The sequence below is a fragment of the Pteropus alecto genome, unplaced genomic scaffold (genome assembly GCF_000325575.1).
Source record: "Pteropus alecto unplaced genomic scaffold, ASM32557v1 scaffold2234, whole genome shotgun sequence".
Lineage (NCBI taxonomy): Eukaryota > Metazoa > Chordata > Mammalia > Chiroptera > Pteropodidae > Pteropus > Pteropus alecto.
The window spans coordinates 37481-46850 of record NW_006434981.1 but is presented as its reverse complement, the minus strand read 5'-3'; the positions used below and the strand labels follow the sequence as shown (position 1 = coordinate 46850).

General features: G+C 48.1%; 1 pseudogene; it reads left to right on the top strand.

Annotated features, from left to right (window-relative positions):
- Positions 1-8429: 8429 nt before the first annotated feature.
- Positions 8430-9024, top strand: LOC112478990 (annotated as a pseudogene).
- Positions 9025-9370: the final 346 nt, after the last annotated feature.

Here is a 9370-nt window from a genome sequence, read left to right as displayed (position 1 = left end):
AGCCATGGGTGTGCCTCTTTGATACAGACACATGAAGACCCCTGAAGTCAAGCAGGCCTCCTAGCGGGGTTTGTAGGCCTCCAGAAGCCTTTCCCTTGGTGCCGTTCACAACTGGGCCTAGCTTGGTCTCCTCAGCCCTGTGACTTCCTGGCCTCAGGAGGAAAGGGAGCGTATCTGACAGCATGGCAGGCAGAGGGGACATGGAGTATTGCCTTCTGAGGTGCTGGCCAGGCCTAATAAGATATGACCCAAAACTCTCCTCCTAGGACCCAGTCCCTGGATGCTGCAGAATAGGCAGCATGACAGTATGGAAACGTGGAGTAGGAAAGGAATGGGCTCCCTGGAGGTCAAAAAGGTGAATGGGCCCTGGGAGTGGACTTGGAAGCTGAGATTAGAAGGAAAATGGAATGAAGCTTCTTGAAAAAGAGTGTGGCCGCTCTGTCATGGGAAGACACAATAGGTCTGACCCTAATCAATTTGATGGACAACAGCTGCGATTACTTGACAGTTAGTCACACAGTTCCCGGTCCTAGGCTACTAGGGTGTTGGCTGGCAGCCCTACTCTCTGGGAGCATGGAGAGTCAACTCTCCAAAACCAAGGATTAATACTGGTTTCTTTGCATGTGCGGCAGGAGCTCGGGGGCTTTCAGGTATAGTCCTTTGCCCAATATCCTACGTTCTTGCATCTGAAGCAAGAACTCAAAGTCTCTTTATTCCTTGGTCTCTTAAGGGATGCTTGTTGGGTACCAAGGGCCTGGCCAATTGTGATGGCCATAATCCTGGCTTTTCATTTTTCTTTATTCTGTTCTTTGTCCCTCTTCAATATTTCAAGTGTTATTCCGTGAGGAGGATTTCCCTGCAAATGCAAGGAGAACAGAATAGGTTGCCCCTGTATCTAAAGAAAACTGAATTTCCTTACCTATTGCATCCAGAGTTACTTGGGGTTCAATTCAATGTCTCCTATTCCTCTTAAGGGATGCTTGTGTCCTCTTAAGGGATGCTTGTCGGGTACCAAGGGCCTGGACAATTGTGACAGGTATAATCCTGGCTTGTCGTTTTTCTTCATTCTTTTCTCTTCTTCCCTCTTCAACATCTTGAGTGTTATCGATTATGAAGGCTATATATAGTATTTGGTTAGTCTGTGGTCCCATTTGCAGCTTTTGAAGCTTGCGTCTGATATCAGGGACCGACCGGCTAATAAAATGCTGGCCTAAGAAAGCTAACCCTGCAGGGGAAGTGGAGTCTACATTAGTATACATCCTAAAGGATTCTTCTAGCTGGTTAAAAAGGTGGTTGGGTTATCATATTTTTCTTGAGTAATGGTTCTAAGCTTCTCATAGTTCATGGATTTTGTATTCCTTTTTTTTTTTCTTTCTTTCTTTTCCCCCATGAGGGTTTCTAGAAATTTGGCGCATTTAGCCATTCCCTCTTGGGTATTATAATTCCAATGAAGATCAGCTAACAGTACTACCTCTGTCCCAGGGGTATGGCCCTGGGGGTTCCTAGCAAAAGGCTCCATCTACCTCCTGACAGGCCGCTGTTAGAATGCGGTCCTTTTCGATTATTGTTACACTATGTAGCCGCAGATGAGCCCAATTGGACTCTGTAGCCTTTAGGGGACCTTAAGGGTGCCCAGCCATGGAGCCACAAATTCGTACCTGACCGAGTCAAGCCGAACAGGCTGCCCATTCATTCACTCATTTACACAGCAAGTTAAAACATTACCTCCCTGCTTTTGGAAGGCTGTGACCTATGTCTTTCCTCCCGGGAAGACCCTGACTGATGTCTTCTCCCCACCGGAAGACCCTGACCTGTGTCTTCTACCTGAAGACTAGGAGGTGATCAAGCTCCTCTTCCGTCCAGAGACGCGACTTGAATAGGGGGCTGAGCCCCAGGGCTTTACCTTATCCTGTGGCCATTCCTGGTTCCCTCCTATGAGTCTGGTTGGAGGCTCAGCCATCCTGGGAAATGGGGCACTGGTCCAAAAGAGAACCTGGAATACCATCAGGTGGCACGACTTCTCGTTCTTCTCGGAGCTCCTCTGCCCTGGCCTGGCTGAGCCACCGGTCCAGTGGCTCAAAGGGCTGGCATGGTTGGAGTCTCCCTGGGGAATCCAGAAATGTTGCAAAAAAGTGGCAAAACAAGACCAGCGAGAAACCAAGCACCGCTTGGAGAGTTGGAGAACTCAGGTTTATTATGCTGGTGGTCCCAGAAGAGCTAGTGCTCTGAAGATCTGGGCCCCAAGCTCAGGGGTAACCTTACTTTTATAGGGCTTAACAAGCAAAGGCAATACATCTGTGCTTAACAAGCAAAGGCAATACATCTGTTATCTAGACAGCACAAGAAAAGGGAGGGTGAGTCTTCCAATGATCTTGAGGTCACCCATCCTTTCGCCCTATGCCGCAAACTTGTCTACAGATTACAATGTTAGCCATTTAAGTAGAAAATTCCTCTTCAATAACAGGCTTGACTGGGCCCTGGGCAGTGGCCTTATTTCATGGCCATTGTGGCATTTGTGTGTTCTGAGCTGAAAATGGCACGTCAGGACTGCTGCGAACAGCATGGGTCTCTACCAATAGCAGAACCCTCCCGGAGCCACCACCAGTGTATTGCACCACCTCCTGCCCAGCATCTGCAAAGGGTTGACCAGAGGAACTGGCCATTCACTCTCCACAGGCCCCACTGCACAAAGAGACCCCAGGAGAAACAAGGCTCAAGATGCCTGCACTGTACTGTGCCAGGTTTCAGCCATTAGATGCCAGCCTGCTGGGAGGCCAGCTTTCCACTGCCACACATTAACCCCCTTGACCCCCATAAGCACTGCATTCTATTTGTCCAGATGCCATAAGCTGTCCCCTTTGGGCCGGTGGCTGGTCCAGCCACAGGTGTTTAATTGGGAGATACGCGGTCACCAGATTGCCCTGGGAATTTCAAAGCTAGGTTCCGCCTGGAATTCAGGCTTCTGCCACTGAAGAGCTGCTCAACTCATCCATTCATTTTGAGACTGGCCCTTTCAAGCAATTCCCCTTCCTATCAAGGGAAGGGAACTCTGTCACACTGCAAGGTACAGGGTTCCTATGATTGCTCTCCAGTGTGGACTTAAAAAGGAGAGCAAGACACCAACAAGCAAACAAACAAAAGCCAATTCAGAGCCTCAGATAAGAGACTGGTGTGGATCAGAGACTAAGGGCATTATGGGGAGAAAACGTGTGTAAAGGGGCTCAGCATTTGGGGGAAAGTGACTAACCAGGCAGTGGGTGCCGATCAGCCCACGCAGGTGATGGATGTTGAAATAGACAGCAGCTCCCCTGACATGTTGGTGAGGGTGTTAAGTCCCGTAGCTCCACTAGGTTTCATTGAGTTCAATGGAGAGACCACGGTAGGTTTTGAGGCGCCAGACACTAGTCTGGCATTCTCCTGATGACAGATTTCTGGATACAATGGTACGTTGTTTGGATTAGCTGGGATATTTTTCCATCCTGTCACAGAACTGCCTAGCAGAGACTATTGGAGGCACCTGAGTGCCATTTGAAATGGAGTAGCCGCCCCAGTGCCTCAGTATTTCCTGAGACCAGGTCCGTCAAGTTCCTCCTGATTTCTGAAAACGAAAAGGACTCCAAAAGGATGTGTTTGACCCTTCCTGAGAAGTTGGCTCCCCCAGAGCCAGAAGAGGGACAGGATAATCCATTCTGGAATAGGGGAGTGAGAAATGATGGCTGGGATGCTGCTGACAGAGGGACACTTGGGACTCCTTTCTCAGTATGTTTAGAAAAGTTCAACCTTGGAGAATAATGAACAAAGTTGTCTAGAACGAAGGGTACTTGGGAGCCATTATTTCTGTTGTCCTTGGGCTAAAGAAGGTCTCCAGGGGACCTGGGCTGATGCCAACTTTCTAATATTCCAGCCCTGTTGAGGTGATTCCCTCTGTCTGAAACTCTATGGAAATTGCTCTGGATTCCTTAAGGGACGGTACAGAATGTGAGGCCTTTCCTGATGCAAACACTGCTTAATGGATTATTGAATCAAGTTTTTTTCAGATATCATATAAGAGTGGGGGTGGAGGATGGAGAAAGGTACCAGGGAATCAATGGGTGGCTGCTGTATGTGTTAAGGACCTTGGGCCCATTGCTGAGTTCTCTGGAATTCACACATGATATGGCCAGCCACTAGAAATGTGGGTCACTTTGCACATCCTTTTACAAGATCATTAGAAAGTCCATAGTTGAAGTAGAAACGGAAAGGTGAAGGCCAAGGTAACCTTGGAGCTAATGAAATGTTCCCTACTAACTACCGAAGAAAACATCTGAGAGATGCCACAGCCAGTCCCCTTCTCAGCCATCTGGGTCCTGGACCGAGCTGTGGCCTCAGGAGGACTGGGCCTCCCTTGGTTCCCAATGACGAGCATGTCAGCCACCACCTGAAGACAGGATTCTGGTCCTGACTTGGATGCTGGCCTGAGCAGGCTGCAGGCAACCCGATGGTTGTGGAGAAACAGCTCATGAAACCCCATCTAATGAATCTGGGCTCGGGTGCGTGGGGGTTTGGGATCTTATTGGGTGCATTTCTTATTTTTACTCACACAAAGTGAATGTACAATGTGCCCACATTATTAAACAAATGTGAATTTCGTGGAAGTCTCATAGAAATGTTCAGGCAGGCGTACACATGAGGACACTCATATATTTCCACCTGCCTGGATATTACACAACCACGTCTCTATTTCACACACATTTAGACACAGACAAACACATCCACATCTACACACACACACACGCATGCACACACATAGGGACACCGTGAACTCTCAGCCAGAAAACTATTTGAGCTCAGTTCTTTAGAGAGTGAGGGACATAGAACAGGTACACCACACCCACAGCCGGCTTTTAAAGTCAGACAAGCCATGGGTGTGCCTCTTTGATACAGACACATGAAGACCCCCGAAGTCAAGGAGGCCTCCCAGCAGGCTTATAAGGCCTCCAGAGGCCTTTCCCTTGGTGCCCTTCACAACTGGGCCTAGCTGGATTTCTCAGCCCTGTGACTTCCTGGCCTCATGAGGAAAGGGAGTGTGCCTGAAAGGATGGCTGGTGGCAGGGATGTAGGATATCGTATTCTGAGGTGCTGGCCAGGCCTAAAAGATATGACCTAAACCTCTGCCCCTAGGACCCAGTCCCAGGCTGCCTCGACCTGGCTGGGCCATGGGCTTGACAGCAGCCAATGTCCCAGGAGCAGGGTGCTTGCTGGTGTTCCAAAGCCCTGCTGTGGACAAACAGACTGTTTAGGATAAGAGTGTGGGAGGGGAGATAAGTAGTTGAGGATCACGGGAGTGTAGAGGCATTAAGGAAGATGGTCAAATGGGAGGAGGGAGGGCGGTAGAATTGGAAGCAAGGGAGTATAGAAACGTGGAGTAGGAAGGGAATGTGATGCCTGGGGGCTGAAGAAGGTGGAAGGGCCCTGGTGAAGAGAAAATTTGAGGAATTTCATTAAAAACTAATCAGCTTTCTGTTCTGCTTCTGTAAATATGCTTGCTTTCAGCAAAAGTGCTTGCTGCATGAAAGAGCTCACTTGTACCCTGCTTGATTGGCAAATGTAACTGTTTATATTTTTGCTCCATGAATGTAACTGTTTGTGCCCCTAGCAGCACCCATATCTCCTAGCACTTTGTACCCTGGCAGCTCCCTTTTCCTGTAACAATTTATAGCACCTTGTATTGGCCAGTAACCATGACAACTCCCGCCCTTCTGCCAATGTTACTACTTGCAACCATAGCAACTCTCTTCATTTGTAACGGTCTAATTTTGAATCAGCCAATCAGCTTGTGTAAAAACCCTGTATATAAGGAATGTTGCCACTGAGCACACTGCCCAGATCTTCAGAAGGCTAGCTCATCTGGGACAGTGAGTTATAAACCTGAGTTCTCCTTCTCTCCAAGTTACTGCTTGGTTTTTTGCTGGACTGGGTTTGGGATTTTTCTACAACAGTTTTGGAGGCCTCAGCGAGATTCCAACCACGCTGGCCTCTTGAGCCACCATATCAGTGGCTCAGCTGGGGTTCCGAGGCAGAGGAACGGAGGCGGAGGGGTTCCAAGATGACTGAGGAGACGCGTCACATGAATACTTCGGATTGTCTTTTGGATTGGTACCCTGACTCCTCAGGGTGGCTGAGCTGCCCGACTAGACTCATAGGAGGGAAGGACCAATTCACTAGAAACGGCCACAGGAGGAAGAGGTACCAGGTAAGATCAAAGGGAATAAAAGAGTAGGAGTGTAAATGCACAAAGTAAGATCAAAAGAGTAAGCTATCTGAGTATGGTATTGGGACATTCCCCATTCAGGTCCCCTCTGTCGGAGGGAAGAGAAACTGCACACAGCTTCCTGGTCTTCAGTAAGAAGACATTGATCAGGGAACCTGTCGTGTGATTTCCAGGTTCATCAGGAGTCTTCATAAGGGTGGGGCGGAGATCCAGGAGTCTCCCCAATGTGGGAGGCATCAGGTTGAGGCAGGCACCCACTAGCCGAGGGTAAAACTTGTGTGTACTGGTGGAGAAGGGCAATGTTTTAACCTGATGTGTGGATATGAGAGTGAATGAGCGGCTTGGTTGGTTTGATCAGTCAGGTGCGAGATGTAGCTCCACGGCTGGGCACCCTTAAGGTCCCCTCAAGGCCATGGGATTTTTGTGGGCTCATTCTGTGGGTCTGTGGTGAATGGCATATGGTCCAGAGCAGCATCAGACTAGTGTCTGATTACAAGTCACAAAGCTGAGTCCACTATGGCTAAGCGTTACCTAATCTCCCTGCGAGGGGACACGGCCAGATGAGCATCTGAATGGTCTCCTCTTTGGAGGAGGCACCCACCCTTGTTTGTCTTTGTGTCACCGTTGCAGGTGGGAAGAGTTTGGTCAACACTAAGTAAAGGGGAGAATTCCATCACCCTCCGGAGGGCAACCAACTGCCTTCTACAAGTTAAGGGGAAGTGGCTGTTTGCTCTCTAGTGCACATTGTTAAGGAATAGTGGGAGGTGTGTAAAAATAAATGAGTGCTGAATGACTGAGACGTAGTCTTGCTCTGAAGTGAGAGTTGAACTCCAATCTGCGGTTCCGTGGCGACCCTCATATGGCTTACGGTGCCCCACTGGATCTCCGTGAGGAGTCTACTCCAGTGGTCCGGGTCAGCGGTTTATACCGACCCACGAATGCCAAGAGGCGCCTGAAATGCCTGTGAGAGGAGCGGCTGGAGATGGGCGAAGTGAGTGGTGTCTCCTCCAATTTCTCTGACCCTATCCCCACTTTTGTTGTATGGCGTGATTGTTGTCTGTTGTGGAGGTGTGGGAGGTACCTCAGATCTATATGAAGGAATAAGGCATGTCGAAGAAGGTTTGAGTAAGTAGAAAGGAAAATGTTATTGGTAACAGAAGGTATAAGGTCTGGAGACATGTTTTGAAGGAAATTGAAGGAAAGGTGTTTGCCTCAGAGTTGGTTATTTCTGAATGAGTGAAAAGAGGCAAACTGAGGGGGAAAAAGTGGTAGAAGATTTGTGTATATGAAGAGAAATCCCGAGGGGAAATTAAGCTGAAGGAATAAACAAAGTGTAAAATCCTGAGAGGAAAGTGTGAAAGAAGGTTTTGGGAAGGGATCTTGAGGAGAAATTTTATGTAACTAAGTGAAACAAGCTTGGAAATGTGAATGTCGAAAGTAAGTTAATGTAAAATTAGAACTGTGTTTAATGTTTCTGAGACTATTGGTCTGCTACTAAAGTTATGAAGAGGTTTTCTAAGAAGAAAACAAGAATTCTGTCAAAATAATTTAAGTGTTTTATGTTGTTTTAATCAGGTTTCTGAAACCTGAGGGAATATATTAACACTGGCCTCTGAACTCAATTGTCAAAGGAAACTCCTTGAAAATATGAAGGTACCGCTAAACCAACTTTCTTAGATTGTATGTTGGAAAATTTTAAGAAAAGTTTCTCAGATAATTACAGGACCAGGTTGAACCCAGAAAAGCTTCATACTTTTTGTGAGCTTGAATGGTCCACATTCAGGATAGGGTGGCCCTTGGAAGGGACCTTAGATCTCCCCACAGTATGGGCAGTATATCAGGAAGTGACAGGGACCCCTGGATATCCAGACCAGTGGCTGTACATAGACACATGGCTGCAGATCACTACTATGGTGCTCCCTTGGGTCTGGTTTAGTGTGAATAGGCAGGGACAGAATGAGGTACTTGTGGCCTAACCAACTCAAGAAAAGAACAAGGAGGTGCCAGCGAAAATAATCCACCAAGGGGACTCCAAGGAAGAACCTATTTTCTTCCTACTACTGTACACCTCGGCAGGTCCGTCAGTCCCTGTGCAACTACTTTACACACAATCTCCAGCAGGATTCTACCATCATTGCTTGCACCACCCCCTAATGCCCCTAAGCCCCGGGCCTGAGCCATGTCCTCCGTCAGGTTCAAATTTAACTCCTCAGATCACTCTATTTGGTATGTAGGGCCAATGTCTCATGAGGAGGTGCAAACCCCACTCCAAGGTTGACTCCACGACATGTTCCTAGTCTGCAACTCCTCCACCTGTCCGGGGACTATGTACTCTCTGTGTCCGAGAATGCACAAGTCTCCTACTACATCATCAACTCACTTCCCAACCGCCGTTTTAAGATCAGGGACCTAGAATTTGACTGCTAGCTGGCCCTGCTAGAGTTTTAAAAAACTCACTGCCTAAACACCACCAACCTGATGGTATCTAAGCACCCAGATATCTAAGCACATTAGAACATGTATGGATTCACTATGTCTTTCCTGGGATCGATGCTGAGGACCTGCCCTTTGAAAAAGGTGAGATCCTGGTAATAATAGAGAAGCCTGATGAACAGTGGTAGAGTGCCCGGGACAAGAATGGCCGAGTTGGGATGATTCCCATCTCCTTTGTTAAAAAGCTAGTGAGACCCCCCACTTCGCCGCAACCAAAGTGCCTTCTGCAAAGAGATCGGTCATTGGAAGAACGAGTGCCCCCACTGTGGGAGAATGCTTGAAGGGCTAGAGAAGATCAATCAATCTCGTAAAGGAAAATACCAGCCTGAGCCAGCCGTCCAAGAGCTTATTGGTCTGGCCAAAGAACAGTCAGACTAGGGGTGACCAGGCTCTCTGATCCTAGGACCCCAGGAGCCTATGGTCTCAATAGAAGTAGGGGGCCAATCAAGGACTTTTATGGTGGACACTGGGGCACAAATCACCTTTACCTTAGGGAAGTTCACCTGTCTCACATTGAGGTGCCAGCCGCTTTAATGATGGCTGTGACTGTGCCCAGAGAAGATGAATGGCATCTTTATCCTTCCGGAGAAAAAAACAAATGAATCGAACCAGTTTGATAGAACTACT